At 36.7% G+C, this 26,075-nt stretch overlaps 1 pseudogene; it reads left to right on the top strand.

Annotated features, from left to right (window-relative positions):
* Positions 1-257: 257 nt before the first annotated feature.
* On the top strand, positions 258-25,340 carry LOC112864793 (heterogeneous nuclear ribonucleoprotein D-like; annotated as a pseudogene).
* Positions 25,341-26,075: the final 735 nt, after the last annotated feature.

Genomic DNA, 26,075 nt, shown 5'->3' with positions numbered 1-26,075 from the left:
AGTGGTGAGGAAACTGCTGTGGAGGATGGGATACTGGGGACCCAAGTGTGTAGAGACAGAACAACTGGCCAACATGAAAGTTCCCGGAAAGACAGTAACTGGACCTAAGGAGCTAGAGGATCTGGCTAAGGACATGTTCTAGCCACATTTGCAAAATAGCTGCTGGCTTCTTTTAGCTGGGTAGGATAAGGTATGAGAACAAAGAGAAGAGATAAAAATGAATCATTCATGTTGCAAGGTCAATTTGGAGGGAAAAAATGGAGGCGTCACGACCAGCTGGTTTGGAAAATAAAGCTTTTCCATCTCAAGTCTCTGGGTCTGGCAAAGATTCTGAAGCAATAAGTGGCCTCAAGGTAAAGATCAAAGCAAAGATATAGTAGCAAAGGCTTTTCTAAAGATCTCAGAGAGATTTAAGCTGTGCCTAATAGATCTTATCAGCTTGACAAAAATGGAATTCAAAAATCATATGAATATTGTTACATAGTTGCCTGACACCCCTAAGGTAGAGAGAAGTTTGTCATGAAATTAATGTGACTTTTGGGGCAGGGACTAAGCCTACCAAAATGTCAGAGGAAACTCACAAAGTTATTTAAATAAGGGTACTATTAAAAACCCTGCCAGCTTGGACTGAGAAGCAGGGGCTGAGGAAATTCGAAATTAAATGAGGTCTCTTGGCCCCATTTCTGAAACAGACACCACAGGAGGGGTGCTTTGCTGCAAACATGAACCATTTCTTTTGAAAAAGGATGGACAGTCTAAAGGGTAGAGCCAAGAACTACAGAGAAAGCCAGGCTAAGAAAGTGCTCCTAGGGAGCAAAACTGGGGCCCAAATCAGAGACCATTCCCTGCTGTTAGGATAAGAAAACCGGAGACATGTGCCTGACTTTCACAATTCCTCTGAAGAAGCTCTTCCTCTCTATTGTTTTAAATGGGAGCACACATTCGTTTTCTATTGCTGCATTATAAATTACCACAAACCATCGCCTTAACAGAAAGTAAATTTATTATCTCACAATGTCTATGGGTTAGGAGTCTGGGTATCAACAACTTGCACGTTCCCTGTTCAGAGTCTCACCAGGCTCAATTCCAGGTGTTGAGCAGACCCATCATCTGTTCCGAGACTCAGGTAACTCTTCCAAGATTACTGTTGGCAGAATTCAGTTTCTGGTTGCAGGACGAAGGACCTCAACTACTAGAGAACACTTATCATCCCCTGCCACACGGTTTTCTCTACGAACTGGTAGTGTGTTTCCTTCTAAATCAAAAGAAGCATGTCTCTGATGCTTCACCTTCTTTTAAAAGACTCACCTGTTCAGATCAGGCCCACTCAGGGTAATCACCCCTTTGATTAACTGAAAGTGAAGTGATCAGTAATCTAATCATGTGAAAGACCATCATATTCTCTGGTCCCATCCCCACAGAAAGAGAAACAACTATTCGGGGCATGTACACTAGGAGGAGGAATCTGGGGGGCATCTTAGAATTCTGCCTACCACAGAGTGTAACCATTTGGAAACAGTATGCAGGCTGGATAACTTGTCTTTTTGCTTCAGAGAACTTTGAAAGAAGAGGACGTACATCGTGTACATCTGACTTGATATGCTCACAAAATAATGGATTATGATCCTGAATCCATGATTAGATAAGACTTGAGGGACTTATAAGTGAGTATACGTTAAATGTGAAGGGTAAGGAGTCATTTGGGTCCAGTGACACAATGTGATGGACTGTTAAAGTAATAGCCATACCCATGCATCACTGTTCTCTATATCCATGTACTTATGAGGTTTCCTTTCCATTTACATTGAATTAGTCTTGCTTTCCCCAACATATCAGCAAGTATCACGCAGATACTTTAAAAGTGTTTGTGCTTCCCGTTAAAAAATCAAAGAACTATAAACCCATGTTGAACTCTTGATAGTAGGTTCATTTTCCATAGTGATGTGGATTAGTGAGTCTGAATCAAGTACTTCATTTGTATTTGAAGATTAAGCAAATGATAAGTGTAGGAAATGGGAGATTTGTTTCTTTCTGTTGGAAAGGAAATTACAAATATTTTTTATTTTTTTTTTAATTTTTTTTTATTTATATATGAAATTTATTGTCAAATTGGTTTCCATACAACACCCAGTGCTCATCCCAAAAGGTGCCCTCCTCAATACCCATCACCCACCCTCCCCTCCCTCCCACCACCCATCAACCCTTAGTTTGTTCTCAGTTCTCAGCAATCTCTTATGCTTTGGCTCTCTCCCACTCTAACCTCTTTTTTTTTTTTTTTTCCTTCCCCTCCCCCATGGGTTCCTGTTAAGTTTCTCAGGATCCACATAAGAGTGAAACCATATGGTATCTGTCTTTCTCTGTATGGCTTATTTCACTTAGCATCACACTCTCCAGTTCCATCCACGTTGCTATAAAAGGCCATATTTCATTTTTTCTCATTGCCACGTAGTACTCCATTGTGTATATAAACCACAATTTCTTTATCCATTCATCAGTTGATGGACATTTAGGCTCTTTCCATAATTTGGCTATTGTTGAGAGTGCTGCTATGAACATTGGGGTACAAGTGCCCCTATGCATCAGTACTCCTGTGTCCCTTGGATAAATTCCTAACAGTGCTATTGCTGGGTCATAGGGTAGGTCTATTTTTAATTTTCTGAGGAACCTCCACACTGCTTTCCAGAGCGGCTGCACCAATTTGCATTCCCACCAACAGTGCAAGAGGGTTCCCGTTTCTCCACATCCTCTCCAGCATCTATAGTCTCCTGATTTGTTCATTTTGGCCACTCTGACTGGCGTGAGGTGATACCTGAGTGTGGTTTTGATTTGTATTTCCCTGATAAGGAGCGACGCTGAACATCTTTTCATGTGCCTGTTGGCCATCCGGATGTCTTCTTTAGAGAAGTGTCTATTCATGTTTTCTGCCCATTTCTTCACTGGGTTATTTGCTTTTCCGGTGTGGAGTTTGGTGAGCTCTTTATAGATTTTGGATACTAGCCCTTTGTCTGATATGTCATTTGCAAATATCTTTTCCCATTCTGTTGGTTGCCTTTTAGTTTTGTTGGTTGTTTCCTTTGCTGTGCAGAAGCTTTTTATCTTCATAAGGTCCCAGTAGTTCACTTTTGCTTTTAATTCCCTTGCCTTGGGGATGTGTTGAGTAAGAGATTGCTACGGCTGAGGTCAGAGAGGTCTTTTCCTGCTTTCTCCTCTAAGGTTTTGATGGTTTCCTGTCTCACATTCAGGTCCTTTATCCATTTTGAGTTTATTTTTGTGAATGGTGTGAGAAAGTGGTCTAGTTTCAACCTTCTGCATGTTGCTGTCCAGTTCTCCCAGCACCATTTGTTAAAGAAACTGTCTTTTTTCCATTGGATGTTCTTTCCTGCTTTGTCAAAGATGAGTTGGCCATACGTTTGTGGGTCTAGTTCTGGGGTTTCTATTCTATTCCATTGGTCTATGTGTCTGTTTTTGTGCCAATACCATGCTGTCTTGATGATGACAGCTTTGTAGTAGAGGCTAAAGTCTGGGATTGTGATGCCTCCTGCTTTGGTCTTCTTCTTCAAAATTACTTTGGCTATTCGGGCCTTTTGTGGTTCCATATGAATTTTAGGATTGCTTGTTCTAGTTTCGAGAAGAATGCTGGTGCAATTTTGATTGGGATTGCATTGAATGTGTAGATAGCTTTGGGTAGTATTGACATTTTGACAATATTTATTCTTCCAATCCATGAGCACAGAATGTCTTTCCATTTCTTTAAATCTTCTTCAATTACCTTCATAAGCTTTCTATAGTTTTCAGCATACAGATCCTTTACATCTTTGATTAGATTTATTCCTAGGTATTTGATGCTTCTTGGTGCAATTGTGAATGGGATCAGTTTCTTTGTTTGTCTTTCTGTTGCTTCATTGTTAGTGTATAAGAATGCAACTGATTTCTGTACATTGATTTTGTATCCTGCAACTTTGCTGAATTCATGTATCAGTTCTAGCAGACTTTTGGTGGAGTCTATCGGATTTTCCATGTATAATATCATGTCATCTGCAAAGAGCGAAAGCTTGACTTCATCTTTGCCAATTTTGACGCCTTTGATTTCCTTTTGTTGTCTGATTGCTGATGCTAGAACTTCCAGCACTATGTTAAACAACAGCGGTGAGAGTGGGCATCCCTGTCGTGTTCCTGATCTCAGGGAAAAAGCTCTCAGTTTTTCCCCGTTGAGGATGATGTTAGCTGTGGGCTTTTCATAAATGGCTTTTATGATCTTTAAGTATTTTCCTTCTATCCCGACTTTCTCAAGAGTTTTTATTAAGAAAGGGTGCTGGATTTTGTCAAAGGCCTTTTCTGCATCGATTGACAGGATCATATGGTTCTTCTCTTTTTTTTTGTTAATGTGATGTATCACGTTGATTGATTTGCGAATGTTGAACCAGCCCTGCATCCCAGGAATGAATCCCACTTGATCATGGTGAATAATTCTTTTTATATGCCGTTGAATTCGATTTGCTAGTATCTTATTGAGAATTTTTGCATCCATATTCATCAGGGATATTGGCCTGTAGTTCTCTTTTTTTACTGGGTCTCTGTCTGGTTTAGGAATCAAAGTAATACTGGCTTCATAGAATGAGTCTGGAAGTTTTCCTTCCCTTTCTATTTCTTGGAATAGCTTGAGAAGGATAGGTATTATCTCTGCTTTAAACGTCTGGTAGAACTCCCCTGGGAAGCCATCTGGCCCTGGACTCTTATTTGTTGGGAGATTTTTGATAACCGATTCAATTTCTTCGCTGGTGATGGGTCTGTTCAAGCTTTCTATTTCCTCCTGATTGAGTTTTGGAAGAGTGTGGGTGTTCAGGAATTTGTCCATTTCTTCCAGGTTGTCCAATTTGTTGGCATATAATTTTTCATAGTATTCCCTGATAATTGTTTGTATCTCTGAGGGATTGGTTGTAATCATTCCATTTTCATTCATGATTTTATCTATTTGGGTCATCTCCCTTTTCTTTTTGAGAAGCCTGGCTAGAGGTTTGTCAATTTTGTTTATTTTTTCAAAAAACCAACTCTTGGTTTCATTGATCTGCTCTACAGTTTTTTTAGATTCTATATTGTTTATTTCTGCTCTGATCTTTATTATTTCTCTTCTTCTGCTGGGTTTAGGCTGCCTTTGCTGTTCTGCTTCTATTTCCTTTAGGTGTGCTGTTAGATTTTGTATTGGGATTTTTCTTGTTTCTTGAGATAGGCCTGGATTGCAATGTATTTTCCTCTCAGGACTGCCTTCGCTGCGTCCCAAAGCGTTTGGATTGTTGTATTTTCATTTTCGTTTGTTTCCATATATTGTTTAATTTCTTCTCGAATTGCCTGGTTGACCCACTCATTCGTTAGTAGGGTGTTCTTTAACCTCCATGCTTTTGGAGGTTTTCCAGACTTTTTTCTGTGGTTGATTTCAAGCTTCATAGCATTGTGGTCTGAAAGTATGCATGGTATGATTTCAATTCTTGTAAACTTATGAAGGGCTGTTTTGTGACCCAGTATATGATCTATCTTGGAGAATGTTCCGTGTGCACTTGAGAAGAAAGTATATTCTGTTGCTTTGGGATGCAGAGTTCTAAATATATCTGTCAAGTCCATCTGATCCAATGTCTCATTCAGGGCCCTTGTTTCTTTATTGACCGTGTGTCTAGATGATCTATCCATTTCTGTAAGTGGGGTGTTAAAGTCCCCTGCAATTACCACATTCTTATCAATAAGGTTGCTTATGTTTATGAGTAATTGTTTTATATATTTGGGCGCTCCGGTATTCGGCGCATAGACATTTATAATTGTTAGCTCTTCCTGATGGATAGACCCTGTCACTATTATATAATGTCCTTCTTCATCTCTTGTTACAGCCTTTAATTTAAAGTCTAGTTTGTCTGATATAAGTATGGCTACTCCAGCTTTCTTTTGGCTTCCAGTAGCATGATAAATAGATCTCCATCCCCTCACTCTCAATCTAAAGGTGTCCTCAGGTCTAAAATGAGTCTCTTGTAGACAGCAAATAGATGGGTCTTGTTTTTTTATCCATTCTGATACCCTATGTCTTTTGGTTGGCGCATTTAATCCATTTACATTCAGTGTTATTATAGAAAGATATGGGTTTAGAGTCATTGTGATGTCTGTATGTTTTATGCTTGTAGTGATGTCTCTGGTACTTTGTCTCACAGGGTCCCCCTTAGGATCTCTTGTAGGGTGGTTTAGTGGTGACAAATTCCTTCAGTTTTTGTTTGTTTGGGAAGACCTTTATCTCTCCTTCTATTCTAAATAACAGACTTGCTGGATAAAGGATTCTCGGCTGCATATTTTTTCTGTCTAGCACACTGAAAATCTCGTGCCAATTCTTTCTGGCCTGCCAAGTTTCAAAAGAGAGATCAGTCACGAGTCTTATAGGTCTCCCTTTATATGTGAGGGCACGTTTACCCCTTGCTGCTTTCAGAATTTTCTCTTTATCCTTGTATTTTGCCAGTTTCACTATGATATGTCGTGCAGAAGATCGATTCAAGTTACGTCTGAAGGGAGTTCTCTGTGCCTCTTGGATTTCAATGCCTTTTTCCTTCCCCACTTCAAGGAAGTTCTCAGCTATTATTTCTTCAAGTACCCCTTCAGCACCTTTCCCTCTCTCTTCCTCCTCTGGGATACCAATTATGCGTATATTATTTCTTTTTAGTGTATCACTTAGTTCTCTAATTTTCCCCTCATATTCCTGGATTTTTTTATCTCTCTTTTTCTCAGCTTCCTCTTTTTCCATAACTTTATCTTCTAGTTCACCTATTCTCTCCTCTGCCTCTTCAATCCGAGCCGTGGTGGTTTCCATTTTGTTATGCATTTCGTTTAAAGCGTTTTTCAGCTCCTCGTGACTGTTCCTTAGTCCCTTGATCTCTGTAGCAAGAGATTCTCTGCTGTCAGCTATACTGTTTTCAAGCCCAGCGATTAATTTTATGACTATTATTCTAAATTCACTTTCTGTTATATTATTTAAATCCTTTTTGATCAGCTCATTAGCTGTTGTTATTTCCTGGAGATTCTTCTGAGGGGAATTCTTCCGCTTGGTCATTTTGGATAGTCCCTGGCGTGGTGAGGACCTGCAGGGCACTTCCCCTGTGCTGTGTTGTATAACTGGAGTTGGTGGGCGGAGCCGCAGTCAGACCTGCTGTCTGCCCCCAGCCCACCGCTGGGGCCACAGTCAGACTGGTGTGTGCCTTCTCTTCCCCTCTCCTAGGGGCGGGATTTACTGTGGGGTGGGGTGGCCTGTCTGGGCTACTTGCACACTGCCAGGCTTGTGATGCTGGGGATATGGCGTCTTAGCTGGGGTGGGTAGGCAAGGTGCACAGGGGCAGGAGGGGCAGGCTTAGCTTGCTTCTCCTTAGGTGATCCACTTCAGGAGGGGCCCTGTGGCAGCAGGAGGGAGTCAGATCCACTGCCGGAGGTTTGGCTCCGCAGAAGCGCAGAGTTGGGTGTTTGCGCGGAGCGAGCAAGTTCCCTGGCAGGAACTGGTTCTCTTTGGGATTTTGGCTGGGGGATGGGCGGGGGAGATGGCGCTGGTGAGCGCCTTTGTTCCCCACCAAACTGAGCTCTGTCGTCCGGGGGCTCAGCAGCTCTCCTTCCCTTTGTCCTCCAGCCTTCCCGCTTTCTGAGCAGAGCTGTTAACTTATGACCTCCCAGACGCTAAGTCGCGCTTGCTGTCGGAACACAGTCCGTCAGGCCCCTCCGCTTTTTGCAAGCCAGACTCGGGGGCTCTGCTTGGCCGGCGAGCCGCCCCTCCGCCCCGGCTCCCTCCCGCCAGTCCGTGGAGCGCGCACCGCCTCGCCGCCCTTCCTACCCTCTTCCGTGGGCCTCTGGTCTGCGCTTGGCTCCGGCGACTCCGTTCTGCTAATCCTCTGGTGGTTTTCTGGGTTATTTAGGCAGGTGTAGGTGGAATCTAAGTGATCAGCAGGACGCGCGGTGAGCCCAGCGTCCTCCTACGCCGCCATCTTCCTACCCTACAAATATTTTTAAAGAGATGCTAGAAGAACCTTGTGCTAATTAGATTGGAATTGGAGGATTCTAATGTCTGTCTATGGTTTTTAATACCCACATATAGGTAGGTAAGTGGGTGGGTTGATAGATAAGATAGATATAAACACATGTTTGCTGAGGATACTTAGCAATGACAGCCTGGGAGCAATGAAAATATCAATACCCAGATGTTTTCTAAATACCATACCCTAGTTATAGGAAGCAAACTTCTTAGAGAAATTGAAGATTCCAGAGGTGGAGCAGAGAAAGTATAAGATTATCATGGAATATCTTAGTACGAAAGGAATAAAAAACTACCAAAGATTGATGCAGATAGATCTAAAGATTACAGAAGACTGCTTGAATTTCTCATTGTAAAAAAATGGCAAGTAGCTATCCTACTTATATCCTACGCTAAAAAACATGAACTCCCGTGATAGAAAATACCACAGTAAAATACTAATTGGGCAAAGAAAAATAAAGTCTCAACAATATGATTGATCCTCAACATTTCAAAAGGCAAACTCTGATAATGTGGGCTATTACACATGTTTGTTTTCAGCACCTTTTCCAAAATGTATTTTTGGTCATAAGAATAATACATTAAAGAAAGTTTGTTACCTCTTTCAAATAAAATGCGAATGTGAATATATTGCCTGTTTTTCTCAGAAATTATTTCAATATTTGATCTCCATGATAATAACAGTGCTGTTCAAAGCATCTCACATACAATAATTAAACCTCAACACTTACCCTATTTATTAATATTATTATTTCCTCAACTGTAAAGATGAGGAAAGTGAGACACAGTAACTTTCTCAAAACCATGCAGTTAGTTAATGGTACAGCTGGGATATAAGCCAAGGCAATCTCACTCCTTATGTTAGATTCTTACCCATTACACTGTTCAGCCTTTAATTGTGATAATAATGGAAGAATATCTTCCCCAAATACCCATTGCCAGCTACCTTTCCCCTAGATAAGGAAATAGTTACACCTTTTAAAAATGAAGTGTACCAGAATCCTCATTTATTTATCATGACCCGATTTGCTTCTCTGGCTATTATGCATTTGGGGAATCCATTAAAGCTACTCTCTCATCTCAGTAAGTAAGTAAGTCAGTAAATAAATAAATACCTCCTAATAAGAAAAGGTAACTTCTGTTGTTCATCCATTACATAAACTATTATTAACTGAACTTTTTCATGTCCCAAATCTGATTCTGTCAAGGGATGTTTTCATTAAATGAAATCATCACCTTGGTAACAATATTTATAAACCCCACACTTCAAAACAAGCTAAATCATATTTTTTAATTGTGTGTTTAATTCCATCAAATGTTGAAACTTCTAAAGACATTTAGAATGCAGAATACAGTTTAAATTTCTCTCAAACAAAAACAGCTTTAAAATAATCCACCTAAACTAAATATTCTGAATACATACTGCTTGATGTTGATGTTTGCATCACAGAAACAGCCAAAAGGTATATAGTCATGTATATAATACATGTACATCAACACATATATAAACAGTATATACACAGAGGTAGTATATAGCTGTCAGTGTGAGTTAAAATAACAAGTGAACATCAGCCAGCATTGTATATTTAATTTGGAAGCTTTTTAGATATGCACTTAAAGTGATTGAAAGGATTCACAAGATTCTTACATGCTCTCAAATACATTTTTCTAGCAAATAATTATCCTCTGAAAATGTTATCATAGGGTTCAAGCTCATGTATTATTTAAAAAGCAATCTTGTAACTCATTCAACTGTTCATAGGTAAAAATCTATTAGATAACAGTAGCAGAGGCACAGAGTTCTTCCCCCCACCCCCAGGAAAACCAAAGATAACCAACATGGTCTTTAGAAGACCATGCTTACTCTAATAATAATAAAAACTCTGTTTATGAAAAATAAATAAATGACAGTTATCATTATCCCTGATGTTATAATATTTAAATTTATTTTTGATAGATCAAAACAAAATGTTTATCACTAAATACATTTTTGTTATTGAATTATAAAAGAATAATCTAAAAACTCCAAATAGCACCCACACATATCTCATTAATAAATCATATTCCTTTTCAATTTAAGTTTACTTCTGCTGAGGATAGTTTTCCATTTTCATTGTCTGAAATTTTTGAAACTATAGGGACATAACAAAATTAAAATAAAAAATAAGACTACCTATAGATTAAAAGTGAACAGCACTCATTTTTTTAATCATAGTTGATACCTAATGTTACGTTAGTTTCAGGTGTACAGCATGATGATTCCACAAGTCTATAGGTTATGCTATGCTCAGATGGTAGCTACCATCTGTCTCCATACACTATTGCAATACCATTGACTATATTCCTGATGAACAGTAATCATTGTAATAATTGTGTATATATATATATATATATATATATATATATATATATATATATTCAGAGAGTTTGTGTGTGCATGCACGTCTTCAGACCAAGATCTATAGAATTTATTCTCTTGTTTTTGAGATTTAAGAATATATCACTGGCGGGGTGCCTGGGTGGCTCAGTGGGTTAAGCGTCTGACTTGAGCTCAGGTCATGAGCTCACAGTTCATGAGTTCGAGTCCTGTGTCTGGCTCTGTGCTGACAGCTTGGAGGCTGCTTCAGATTCTGGGTCTCCCTCTCTCTCTGCCCCTCCCCTGCTAATGCTCTGTCTCTCTGTCTCTCTCAAAAACAAACAAACATTAAAAAAAAAAAAAAAGAATATATCACATAGTGAGAATGAGTCTCTTTTGAGAGATACTCAACTAGAAAATCTACATAAAATACAAAAGAAAATATAACAAAAACAGTGTTTCAAGACACAGGTAAATTGATGAGGCAATTCGATTTTAGCAGAAAAAAAATCCCAGACATGAGAAATCTCTCAAAAAGGAGGCCATGATACTGCATCAATATTGTCTTACAGGATATTTGCTGATTCCAGGCAAATCGGAAGTTGTAGGTGTGGGCTGGGCACAGCACTGACAGTTTTACATTAGTTGAACAGAAAAAAAAAATTAGAGACCTAAAGGCTGAGGACTCTAGTGAAACAAAAATGGAGAACTGAGGTCAAAAATGTACCAGATGTTCTACCAAAATTATTATGGAATTTTCAAGCAGTATAGAGTGGAGACTAAAATGCAAGGCACAGATTTTCTGTAAATTATCATAGTTTTCTGAAGCCCTGAGGTGTTGAGAAGACAAGTTTTATTCTTATCTTGCCAGGCTGGTGGGTCCCTGATAAATACAACAACTTATGAAACTGCTGGGCGGGTGAGACCACAATGTAAAATGCAAGCAGGAGTAAATAGAAAGTGTCTAAAACTGGAAATTGGGTTAAACTCAGCTCAATCCCTGCATTACCCATTTTGCAAAGAAAAGAGTGATCTCTCTCTAGAGGCATTTACATCATCTAGAATTTTTAAATTTTTTTTGTCACAACGTCTGGCTTTTAATAAAAATTTTGCCAAGCAAACTAAGCACGACACAAATGAGGGTAACAAAAAATGTCAACAGAAGTTTACCTACAGATGATCCATATATTAAAATTATCAAAGACTTTTAAGGTTCTATGCTTAATAAGTTCTAGTTAGCAAAAAATAAGATTGACAAAATAGATAAAAATTTAGAGCACTTCTCCAAAGAATTGGCATCCATAAAAAAGTCAAAGATAATTTCTGGAAGTGAAAAATACAATAACAAAAGTTAAGAATGCAGTAGATGGGTTTTAAATTTTCATCCTAAAGTGCTGTCAATCAAAAGGGTCATATTCCACTAAAATATTTTTCAAAGTCAAAGTAAAATAATATTTTGGAGCACACAAAAACCATGTGAGCATTTGCATTAAAGAACTATTATAATAGCTTGTAGTATAAAATATAAAAATAAATAAAAGCAAGATGTGTAATAATCCTACATTGAACACTATAAAACTTAACTGAGAGAAATTAAAGATGACATAATAAATTAAGAGATACCCCGTGAGATAAATTAGAGAGTCAGTATTGTAAAGATGTCAATTCACCTCAAATTCTATGTATAGATTCATCAAAATTACAATCAAAGTACAGTATTTTTAAGTCGAAATGCTATTTTTTTAATGTATATGCCAACATGAATAACCTACGACAGCTAGAACAAACCGGAAGAAGAACCAAACTGGAGAACTTACACTATCGGGTATCATAACATTATAAAGTTACACTGGTTAGAATACAGTGATACCGGCAGATAAATAGAACACAGGAAAAAAATACATAATCTGGAGACAGACTTTTTTCTAAAGATTTTTTTTAGGTTTATTTATTTATTTTGAGAGAGAGAGAGAGAGAGAGAGAGAGACTGAGGAGAGGAGGGGCAGAGAGTGAGGGAGAGAGAATCCCAAGCAGGCTCCACACTGTCAGGGTGGAGCCTTACATGGGGCGTGAATTCTCTGTGAGATCATGACCTAAATATATATATATATATGTCAACTGGTTATATATCACATAATATTAACTTTAGATGGATTGTAAATCTAAATGTGAAAGTTAAGACAATGAAGTTTATAAAAGAACACAGAGGAGGATATATTTATGACCTTAGGAGTAAATAAAGATTTTAAATTAGGAAACAAAAATTACTCAATATAAAGGGTAAAAAAGGAATTGATAAACTGGGCTATAATAAAATAGTTAAATAGTAACATATAATATATATTCCTTACATATTAATAACAAAAAGACAAACACAATGGAAAAATAGGTGAATGATTTGAATACTCATTTCAAAAAAGAGGATATTTGAATAACAGATCAACATATGGAAAATTGTTCAACTTATTGGTAATCAAGGAAATAGAAATGAAACCACAGCAAGATATTGCTCAAACCAACCAAAGTTGCTAAAAAAGCAAAATATGGAGCAAGTATAACCCTTATTTACTGATGGTAAAATTTTAACCTGATACACATCTTTGGAAAATTATTTGGCTATAACTACTGAAACTAAGTAGACAACACATTCCTACACATATACATAACAGAAATACAAAAACTTGTCCAATGAAACACTGAATTTTTATTATCATAAAGACCAAAATATAATCAACATCTGGATGGTTACTAACAGAAAAATGAATGCTTATAACATGATACACAAGAGTACCACAGAGCGAGCAATGAGAATGAATGAACCATTGCCATGTAACAGGAATGGATCTCACAAACATAATACTGAGGGGGTAAAAAGTTAAGATATGTAAACGTGTCCTGAATTATCTAATTTATTTTAAAAATGCAACACTATCTATGGTGGGTGAGGTAGGGATGTCAGTGTTACTTTGGGGTGAAAGAGTGACGGGGATGCAAGACCAGTTTCTTGGATTCTGCCAATCAATGCATTTTAGATCACATACACCTCCATCTACATTTTAAAATCACATTTTTAATATACAAAACTTTTTTAAAAGAGGCAAATAGAAACATCATGAATCTATAGACAGATAAACAGAATTTGGTTACAATTGAGTCTTGGTTGTATGAGCATGTTCACTATGTGGAAAATCATACAACTTACGCATTATGACTTACACATTTTCCTATAAGTAAGTTTTACTAGAATGAATTTCTAAAATAATGTCTTATGCTTATCTTGAAAGGAAGAAGTATTAAATAAAAACTGCTAGAGTTATTTTGTTGTAGGAAAAAAATTATATTTTCCTCTTCACATCACAATTTTCTTCAGGATGTACTCTAGATACATTAAAGGAATAAATATAAAATAAAATTATTTAATTAATTTATTTTTTTTGAGAGAGAAAAAGAGCGAGCATGAGCGGGGCAAGAGACAGAGAAAAAGAGAGACAGAGAATCCCAAGCAGGCTCCATGCTGTCAGGACAGTCCAGCATAGGGCTCGATCTCACAAACCATAAGTTCATGACTTGAGCTGAAATCAAGAGTTGGACACTTCACCAAGTGAACCCATAAAATATATTTTTTTAAATGTATGACAGTATTTATAGACCCTTAATATTTATGTGTGTAAATTTGAAAATGAAATTATCTATGGAAAATAGTAAATATACATAAAATTATAAATACTAAAAAGATGTATAATCTGAGGAAAGCAATAGAAGTACAATAAAATATTTGGATTTCAATATATTGCTATTCACAGAAAAAATCAATAAAAACCTCTATGAAGTAAAATACTTTTTATCATTCATATTACTCACTGAAAGAATATTTCATGAGGTCACCCGGGTGGCTCAGTCAGTTGAGTGTCTGACTTCGGCTCAGACAGTGCAGAGCCTGCTTTGGATTCTCTGTCTCCCTCACTCTCTGTCCTTCCCCCCTCATGTGCTCTCTCTCTCTCAAAAATAAACATTAAAAAAAGAGTATTTCGTGGATAACGTTACAAAGTAACTATTTAACCATCAAATATTTTTTTTAGCACCTAGGTATGGTGGACGCCATGGCATGGATTAGATATAAAGTGATGAGCAATTTATCAAAGAATTTAGATTCTAATAAAGACATTAATAATATAAACAGCTAAATAAACACATAACTAACATTGTAAAAATGACTGGAAGAAAAAGGAGGCAACATTTAACAGAGACTTATAGGGTTTACACTGGGCTTCCCGTCGTCTTCTCCTCTCACTCTTTCCTCTGACTCTACTTCCCTTTTAGACCAACTTTTCAATGTGGAGTGTCTTAGGGTTTAGTCCTAGAAATTCTTCTCTTACTATTACACTCAAACTATGATTTGTCTGGAATCAATGATAATTCTACCACTGGACTAATCCTATGACTTCTAATGGCATATATACCTTGATGACTCCACAATTTTTTCTCTGGTTCAAATATTTCCCTAAACTATATACAGTAAAACCTTGGTTTGTGAGCATAATTTGTTCCAGAAATGTGCTTGTAATCCAAAGCACTTGTATATCAAAGCAAATTTCCCCATAAGAAATAATGGAAACTCAGATGATTTGTTCCACAACCCAAAAATATTCATATAAAAATGATTACAATACTGTAATATAACACAAAATAATAAAGAAAATACAAAATATAAGGGCACCTGGGTGGCAGTGGCAGTTAAACTTCTGACTCTGGCTCAGGTCATGATCTCGCGGTCTGTGAGTTTAAGCCCCACATCAGCATCTGTGCTGACAGCTCAGAGCCTGGCGCTTGTTTTGGATTCTGTGTGTGTCTCTCTCTCTGCTCCTTCCCCACTCATGCTCTCTCAAAAATAAACATTAAAATTTTTTAATAAAGAATAAAATAAAAACAAAATACAAAATATAAAGAAAATTAAACAAATTCACCTGCACTAACCTTTGAAAACCTTCGTGCCTAGTGTGAGGGAGACAAGAGAGAGGAGGGTAATTGTATAGGACGACTTTCACTATCACTAATGGAATCACTGCTATCTATTGGTCCAATGGAATCTTTTTCTTTTTGTGCAACTTTAACAAGGAATCTACCCAATGACCTAGAATGAAGCAAAGCATTCCTAAGCTTACTCTTGCATGGAAAAGTAAAGGACTATCCATAGGTGCTTTGAAGTGATAAAAAATGCACTAGAGCCATTTGTGGACACATTCCAACGTTCTGAAAAATCATTGGTTTCTGCCAAACACCACAGTCTGAGACTGAGCATTCAAGCATGGGAGATGATCACCCACAATCCTGCAGTGAGTGAGTGAGACAGAGAAGAACCATTGGCTCAGTTGTGATCATGTGATGTTTGCTATCACATACTATTTGTATTGCAAGACATTGCTCATTTATCAAGTTGAAATTTATTAGAAATGTTTGCTTATCTTGTGGAATACTCATAGAACAAATTACGCGCAATCCAAGGCTTTACTGTATATCCTTCCACTAAGTACACATGTCCAGAATGGAAATCTTGATATCCCATACACAACATGATCCATCCCCAAATTCTTACTTCATTATATGTCAATCCTATTCATGCAATTGCCTAAGCGAAAAACCCTATAAGCATCCTGACTGCTCTTTTCTCATACTCCAGATAAAAACAGAAGAATATCCTGTGGTGTCTGGGTGGCTCACTTGGCTAAGCATCCAATCAAGCCCCACATCAGGTTCTGCACTGACAGCATAGGGCCTGCTTGGGATTCTCTCTCTCTCCTCTCTCTCTGCCCCTCCCCCCCCCCACTGTCTCTCAAAATAAAGAAATGTTAAAAAAAAAAAAAAAAGAAAAACAGACGAATATCCTGTCCTCTGCCTTCAGAATATATCCCATGTCTGATCATTTATCAACAACTGTACTGTCATGTTAATCCAAGCCACCACCATCACATATCCAACTATGCAATAGCCCCCATATTGGTATCCCTTATTTATATTCTATAGTATATTCCCCTTATAATCATTTCTCCATACATCAGTCTGAATAATCATTTCAAAACACAGATATGATGGTGTCTCTTCACTGCTTACAATCCTCCAAAGTTCATACTTCCCATAAAATTGGTAATCTTTACTATTTTCCAAAATGCCCTACATGATCTGGCCACAACACTCTTTTCAGGAATCATTTTCTACTGTTCTCTCCCAGATGACCATGTTCCAGCCACACAGGCACCTTGCTCTTGGTACTGAGCATATGCTATCTTTTAACAACAACAATTAATTCCTTCTAGAGAAGGTTTGTATATTTGTATTTGCCTCATTTAGAATAGGTTCTATGTGTAAGCATTCACTAAACATTTCGTATTGGTGATGTTGCATAGCACACATTCTTTTGAGTCAGTTCCTGTTTATCCAATATCAGTTTACAAAATTTCTATTTTCCTTCTATATTCAGACAGTATCTTCCCAAAGAGAATAATTAACTCAGACTTCTTTCTGAAAGTTGACAATTTTCTTGAAAGTCTCATATATTCTTTTTCAAAACTATCTCAGATTCTAGAATTCTATTATTAGGAAATGCTTTAGTTAAAAAAAAAGGAGGGGGGAATTGCTTTAGGAGAATAGTCACCCAAATTAATAATATGGAGTTAATTTGTGTACATTCAGAAAGGAAAAAAAACAATCACACTTAAGTCCATATTACACACCATGTTTCAGAAAGGCAATGCAGTTAAGAATTCAACAGCCCTCATGACATTAAAAGGAAATGTTCATACAATTACTGACTTTATGGTTCTTAGTTTTTTCCTGAGGGAAAGTCAATAAAGGAATAAAGGAAATATACTTTTAACTATATTGGCTTTATATGAACATTTTGTTTATTTTAATTGCTAATATTGTTTAAACATACATTCCTTTTATCTTAAAGCACCATTATCAGCATCCTATTGTTGATGAAATAATGGATTGGTTCCATTTAATTCTCTCAAATTGGCTAATAAATGAATAATAAATTAAGTTACTGCTCCTTTATAGTTTCCCGCCTTCTCTCACGTATTTTCTTCTGTGGTCTGTATCTACTTTCTTCCACTGATAATATGTTTCAATAAAAAGATTATAGTCATCATTCTCCCCAATCCTGAGATAGATTCTTCATTGTTAATATATTAAGATTAACATATTAACGTTGGTCTCCTTCTCAATTGTTCACAAATGTGGAACTAACTACTAGATGCCCAATCTTTCTCTCCCTGATCAACAAGATACCATCTGGATAAAAGAATTTTGTATTTGCAAAAGCATAGGGATTAGAGATAGTGGCTTGTAATCCCTTTTACCTGCCCAATATGCTTCAGCCAGTTTCTGCAGAATACCTCCATCCCTTTTCTTATTCCTGTGTACCTTGTGGGCTACATGTTTTATCCCTCAAAGAGCACTATAGAAACAAGGAAGCTAAAAGAGAAGGAAAGGGTGAAGCTATACCTGCAGGCCACAAAGGAAGAAGAAGAGGAGATTGGAGTCAGAAAGAAAAGGAAGGGTATCTGCTTTGTTCTTGCTAGTCCAATATTTGGTAACAGACCTGTGCTCTAGTTCTGTCTTACTCTTTCTCTTCACTTTACAGCAAAATTACTAGAATGTGTTTCTTTGTATCAGACAAGTTGACTGTTCCCCTCAGTTAACACTGAGGTTTCTCCTTCTTCCTCCAGTTACTGGCCACATCTGAATAACCTCCCCTCCCACCTCCCTAAATCTGATATCAACAAATTATGGCAAGGAACCAAGTTTATTTGCTATTACTCTATTTGATCTTAGACTCTTATTACCAGGCCCCTCCCTCAGGGGTCTAAACTCAAACTCTATCTCCTGTAATTGCCACTAGTATATAGATAAAGCTCCCACTCCCACATTGTCCCCACTTTGGGTTGTGTTTGTTTACTTATAGGCAAACATAAGATTGGCACTCTCTATCACAAAGCTACTTGGACAACAATGGAGCTGAATATTAAGCTGAATAATGATATTAATTCTCAAACCCACCAAGTCCGCTATGAAAATGTAAGCATCCTGATCTGGGAGGACTAGGAGACTGAGACATGAGTTTGAGAAAGCCAAGTATATGCACTAAAAAAAAACCCTTGAAATCCTAGGCTTCCTTCATTCACAGGACCTTCAGAAGTAGCCTACTTCTTTATCTTTCAAGACAACATGCTTCACTCAGGTTTGACTCTGCCTCACCTCCTAGCCATAAGATCAACAATTAGGATTGTCACTACACAACCTGACAAAGAAAGGGCAATGTCAGCTAAAGGAGGAATGATACTATATCTTCAGTGATCTGGAGGACTTAGTCCACATATACTGATGGGGGAGGAGTGGATCTGGTAAGAATTTGAACAAAAGGTCAGAACACGGAGTTGGCAAATGTTATCAATATGGTAGCAACCTCCTGGGTTTAGAGAGTAACAACATCAACCTACCAATTGACTATAATTTTAGGAAAGTGCCTTACAGACACTTTCGGTGAGTAGGGTACTGGCATTATTAGGAAAAAAGTGGTAGATGTTCTTGGTATGTCAGAGCTGATGGTAGGATACATTATCATAAATTTGACCATTTGAGCAGCACGGGGCATGACATAAAGGAGACAATAATGATGTTTAACTATCAGAGGCAAATTGTTTGCAATTATTATAAAGAATATCAATATCTGAGTAGCAAACAGGTGCACGAATCCTTAGAAATCCTTGGGGATGGTCAAGAGACCATGAATTCCCTTGAGATAAAACATATAAGTAACCAAAAAAGGTACTGTTTAATCTACACAAAAGAAAAGAGCCTGGACAATTCATAGCTACCTTGGTTTAAAGTCACAAACTATGCCAATTCAGATCTGAACCAGTTTTCACAACTTAAACTGACTGACTAAAGAAGTAACCAGGAGTCCAGGAGAAGGAACAGACAAAATTATGGCAATTATACACTGTAATGTATCCCTCAGTTCTCCCCCCAAGAACTTATGGCTATTTACTAGAATGACTTTACTCACAAAATGGGACCCCCAAACTTTTCAAAGAATTTTGGCTTTGACAATATAAAGACTCTGGTCCCTACAAAATAAAGCTTCCATGAAGTAGTATAACAACCGTGCAAAAAAACATAAAAAACCATAACTGCTGCTCCAATCACTTTTTTCTCTTTGTTCAAGGAATCACCAATCTGATTCTCAGAAATTAATGCTTTGGTTACAAAATGAGGGAAGGGAGGCAAGAACTGTGAAATGTCTGAGATTTTTACCTTGCTTATAAAACAAGGAGTTATCCTGACACAGTTTCATAGATGTTAGCAAGAAACATTAGACTTCTGAGTCAGAGACAAAGAACTCTGTTACTCAAGGCACAATAGATACCTTAACCTTCCTGTTACCATCAGTTCCTTCCACCTACCATCCCCCCAGGAAATATGAAAAGGCCCATCTGATGTCCTGAATGTAGAGGTTTTGGATTGTATCTGAGGAACCTCAAGCTTAGAAAGCTCCAATCTCTTAAACTGGGGTGTTTGCAAGCCGGCCTAACTATTGCCATGGAAAGACAAATTATATAGTAAAGAAATCCTTGTGCCCTCTGCCCTGGAGTGAGATACTATCTCTGTCTTCCAATGATGTTTGCTGTATAAACATCCTTGAAAATATAGTTCAAACAACACAACTTAATAGAAGTCATTCAAGTATGAAACAGATCTAGGGAGAATTATCTCCTAATAATAACCAACCCTCATTTCTATATCAAATCACTAGAAATTTCCCATACATGTATACTGTCTGCCACTCTGATTCTGATTTAACTGACAGGGCTGAAACCAAATCAGTTTGAAATGTTTTATGTGGCATTTAACTAAAGCTACTACCAATACGACCTTAACAGCAAAATGATAACAACTTGTACTATTGATTCAACCTTGTAGCCCACACTCTCAGCTGAATAAACCCTATAAACCATCAGCATTTAGCTTAGAAAGCCAGGTGGCATTCTCCCTAAGTGTCTGTATTGACCTTTCTACTTGGTCCGAAACATCAATTCAGAAACAGCAGGCTGTATTAAAGATCTCCCAGACTCCACCTTGGACAAAAAGTAAGACAATTCAACCAATTGAGCCTGACCTGTCTGGATGTCTTCCATGATTTTAAATACTTGAAGGATTCTTATGACTAACCCTAAGATGCAAATCACTATTTTTTCAGGAGGATGAAATTTAATGCCTAGTTCCCCATACAAGAAATACAATCTCAACGATACACAAAATGATACACAAGGTACTTCTGGAAAGAAAGGGGTACTTACCATGTTGTGGACTCCCCAAGTGGGACTACTTTCATTCTCAGTCATTTCATGGAGTGGAAATGTCACCTTGCTATTGGCATGAACAAACAGGACAGACTAGAATGACTTTCTTTGAGAAGTTTCTCCAAAAACAGATGAGACTCAACAATTCCAAGTGAACTAGGAAGAAACCATAGGGTCTACCAGTTGGCTGGGGTGCACTTTGGACACACTATCAACCTGTGCCCTGCAGGTCAAACTTGAGGAACCCCAAAGAAAACTTTTGGGTTTTTTTGCAGTTATTGCAATGTTACCATTCCCATAGGAGAGTAAAACATTTTTATTTCTAAAATAATTATAAAAGGTTAATCCTTAGAAACTTGTAGCTTTTAAATACAACTGAAGTGCTAAACATACTTTTTATGTCTCTATCACATGTAGCAAAATGGCAGTAGACTACCAAATATTCACGTATGAATTAGTCTGTTTATAAAGTAATATTTTACAATTAACATAAATACTTATTTTTCTACATATATTAGGGAGTAATTAAAATGACAACTTGGGCAATATTAGAGCTCTGACTTAATTGAGGGATGTTTGGCTGATTACAAACAGTGTATTCATTTTATAAAAATGAAATTCTAATTAGTGTTGGCTTCCTGTCAAAATCAGTAATTAACAAAGTTGTCAAAGTCAATCCTATTATTCATCTTGATAATGAAATTATTTAAACATCAAACATGAATGTTCTATTAGCTTGAGGAGTATAATTGTTGTTAACATTGCTCATAGGGCTTAATAAACATATCACATCAGCTACACTATCTACCTAAATACCTGTACACAGATGCTTATGATTAAGAACTTGTGAAGCTTTGTAAGATTAAGTATGTGACTGAGATTGTATTACAAATAATATTTTTCTTGAGTTGGTACATGTGACATGAGAAAATATGGCTCTATTTTTCTGAAAGTGAACCAGAATGTGTTTTTATGATCTGCAAAACTAACCTGCATTTATTTAAACTGTTCAATTTTATGACTTTGGCATATCCATGAAACCATTATCCATTACTAAACATACCCATCAATGCTGAAAGGTTCCTCCTGCATATTTAATTCCTCCTTCCAGCCCTTCCCCATCTAAACCCTGTTTCCAGGCAACCACTAATCTGTTTTTATTTCTTATCATATATTTGATTTAATTTAATATGAATTCAAACACAGAGTATGATTTTTGTCAGGATTCTTTCACAATAATTATTTTGAGATTCACCCATATTGTGTTTTGTACTAGTAAATAATTATTTTTTGTTGCTAAGTAGTATTCCCATGTATAGCTATATCATAGTTTGTTGATGCGTTCAACTTTTTTTGGACATTTGGGTTATTTTAAGGTTTTACTATTACAAAGATACTATGAATGGTAATGCACAAGTCTGTGTATTGGGACATATGTTTTTATTTGGTTTGGATAAATACCTAGAAATACACAGATGATGGTAGATCTATCTATATTTTACATTAATTTTTTTTCAAACTTCTAAACTTTTTTCCTAAATGAGAAAGGTTGTACCATTTTACATTCCTACCCACAGGATATAAAAGTTTCAGTTCCTGCATATCATTGCAAATGGTTGGTATGATCAGGGTTTTTTTTTTTTTTTGTCCATTTAAAAAAATAATTTTTAATGTTTATTTATTTTTGACAGAGAGACAGACAGAGTGCGAGCAAGGAAGGGGCAGAGAGAGAGGAAGACACAGAATCCGAAGCAGGCTCCAAGCTCTGAGCTGTCAGCATAGAGCCTGACGTGGGGCTTGAACCCACAAACTGTGAGATCATGACCTGAGCCGAAGTCAGTTGTTCAACTGACTGAGCCACCCAGGCACCCCAATTTTTCTATTTTTACTACTCAAATGTGTAGGTAGTGGTATTATATTGCAGTTTTAATTTACATTCCCCTAATGACTAATGATTTTGAACACTTTTCATGGACTTGTTTGCCATCTGTGATTTTCTTTGGTGAGTTATCTGCTAGAAATATTTTGTTCATTTTTTTATTGATACACCATTTTTTATTACTGAGTTTTGAGAATTATAATTTTGTATAGAAGTCTTTTATCAGATATGTGATTTTCAAATATTTTCTCCCATTCTTTATCTTTTAATTCCCTTAATAGTATCTTTTTATTTATTTTTTTTTAATTTTTTTTTCAACATTTATTTATTTTTGGGACAGAGAGAGACAGAGCATGAACGGGGGAGGGGCAGAGAGAGAGGGAGACACAGAATCGGAAACAGGCTCCAGGCTCTGAGCCATCAGCCCAGAGCCTGACGCGGGGCTCGAACTCACGGACCGCAAGATCGTGACCTGGCTGAAGTCGGACGCTCAACCGACTGCGCCACCCAGGCGCCCCAATAGTATCTTTTTAAAGACATTCTTATTTTTTAATAAGTTCAATACATATATATATGTATATATTTATATATATAATAAATCATACTTTGGCATACACATAGGATACATAGTTTTTATCTAATTTTTATTTTTAGAAATCTAAAAATGTGTAGCTTATTTTCATGTTGATGATACATTTTGAGTTATTTTTATTATACTGTTCAATGTATGCATTTAAGACTCTTTTTATGCATACTGATATATAAATGTCCCAACACTTTTGTTTTAAAAGATTATTCTTCCTATATATTCTTTCTCTATGTACATTATCTCTCTCTCTGTATATAAACATATACATATATACACACACATCTCTGAACTGTCTGCTTTCTTTCATTCATCTGTTAATCTTTTTATCTATCTTTATGTTAGTTCCACATTGACATGGGATATAGAGGTTTATAACGAGTCTTAAAATCAGACATTGTGCATTCTCAAAATTTTTGTTTGCAAAGTCTTTTTGCCTACATTAGGATATCTGAATTTTCAAATAATATTTGAAATCAACTTACCACACTTTCTTTCTATTGTAAATGGTTTATTTTAAATTTTGAGGGTACTTATTGTTAAGTATATTGTTTTTAAATCTAGAAACCATATTCTCAACTACAAGTCCTAGTACTTTTTTTGTTGTTGTTAAATTCCATTGAAGTTTTTACTTAGCCAAGGGTGTATTCTGTAAATAAAAACTATTTTACTTCCTCTTACTTTATTCTTAGCCAGAATGCTTTTATTTTTATTTTTTTCTTACTGCATTTGCTAGCCCTTCCAATTCAGTATGAAATATAAGCGATGAAAGCAGATATTCTTCCTTTTTCCCTGACCTTTAAAGTATTTAGTCTTAATCATTACACATGATATTAGCATTAAGTTTTTCACAGAAGCCCTTTGTCAAACTTCCTTTAAGGAAGTTCCCTTGTATTTCTGTTTGTTGAGAGTTATTAGGAATGGCTTTTAGATTTGCCTATTTTCTATGTTGTTGGACTTACACTCATAAAATTGCTAATTATAGCCCCCTTATTAACATTTTACTCTCTGTACAACCTGTAGTGATGTAACCTTCTCATTTCTCGTATTTGTCACGCGTGTTTTCCTTTTCTCATCAGTCTCGCCAGGGATCTGTCAATATTACTGATCCGCTGAAAGAACCAACTTTTCTCTTCCGCTATTTCAGAGCCAGCAGCATCCCAGGCTCCACCCCCGCTGCTGCTGCCACTGGGACTGCACACAAGCACCCTGGCGGACAGCGCCGCCTCAGTGCAGGACATGAAAAAGTATAGCAACATAGAGAAAAACAAAATCAATGTGCAAAAATCAGCAGGATGAAAGTAAAATGTTTATTGGAGGCTTGAACTGGGATAGAAGCAAGAAAGATCTATCTTTCCTCAATCTGAGGATGTTGTAGGCTGTACAATTAAAACAGACCCAGTGACTGGAAGATCAAGAAGATTTGGATATGTGCTTTTCAAAGATGCTGCTAGCATTGATAAGGTTTTGGCACTGAAGGACCACAAACTGGATGACAGACCAGTTTGATAGACATCCAAAAGGCCAAAGCTTTAAAAGGAAAAGAACCCCCCATCAGGGTTTCTGTGAGTGGATTAAGCCCAAATACTTCTGAAGAACAAATTAAAGAATATTTTGAAGCCTTTAAAGAGACTGAAAATATTGAATTCCCATGGATACAAAAACACATGAGACAAGACGATTTTGTTTTATCGTGTGTACAGTCAGTAAAGACATCATTAGAAAGCAGAGACCATCAAATTGGTTCTGGGAAGTGGATCAAAGTTGCACAACCCAAAGAGGTATATAGGCAGCAACAACAACAAAAAGGAGGAAGTGGTGCGGCAGCTGGAGCTGCACCTGCAGGAGGAGTGGTACCAGGCATCATGGATGAGGTAAGCACCACAACTGGAACCAAGGATTTAGTAACTATTATGATCAAGGATATGGAAATTACAATAGTGCCTATGGTGGTGATCAAATCTATTGTGGCTATGGCAGCCATGCTTATACTGGATATAACTATGACAACTATGGACATGAATGGACAGGGATATGCAGACCACAGTAGCCAACAGAGCACATATGGCAAGGCCTCTGGACAGCATGGCAATCACCAAGACAATTACCATCCATAGTAAAGGAGGACATTGAAGAAAATGGCAGGGGGTTGCTAAAGTCAACCCATCTTGTAAGACAGCATTGAAGATTGGTCATCTGTTGATCTGAGATCAGTTGTACAAGACACAACTGTGTCCAAATATATACAGCCACCAATTAGTTTTCTTTGTTTATACGTTGTCTTTTGCTATCTGTTATAACTGGATGTAGATTTGTGTTTATATGAATTTTATTTGTAGGATTTCATGTTAAACCTCAAGTAAATGCTTCCTTATGTGAAATAAATAAAAATAAAAGAACCAACATCTGGTTACTGTAATTTTTCCTATTACTTTTCTGCTTTCTGTTTAATAATTTCCATGCTCATTTTTATTATTGTATTTCTCCTCCTTTCTTTGGGTTTAATTTATTCTTCATTTTCTAGGTTGTTTTTGTTTTTGTTTTTATTTAAATGAATGTTGTGGTTCTTGATTTGAGACCTTTCTTCTTTTCTTATATAGGTGCTTACTGTTATAAATCATCTCCTAAATATTGTTTTAGTGGAATCCCACAAATTTGGATAAATAGCGTTTTCAGTTTTATACAGTTAAACATCCAATTTAATTTCATTTCCTCCTCAATGTCTAGATTATTTTATTTTTTTAATTTAATATTCAAAAATTTGGAAATATTCAAGATTAATTTTAAATTGAATTCTATTATATTCAAAGAATATACTTTGTATAGCATAATTCTTTTAAAATTTTATTAAA

Source organism: Puma concolor, chromosome E4 (assembly GCF_028749965.1).
Source record: "Puma concolor isolate L17-30 chromosome E4, mPumCon1.1.hap2, whole genome shotgun sequence".
NCBI classification, from domain to species: domain Eukaryota; kingdom Metazoa; phylum Chordata; class Mammalia; order Carnivora; family Felidae; genus Puma; species Puma concolor.
Note: the sequence above shows the minus strand (reverse complement) of the source record. Positions and strands in the feature narration are given on the sequence as shown.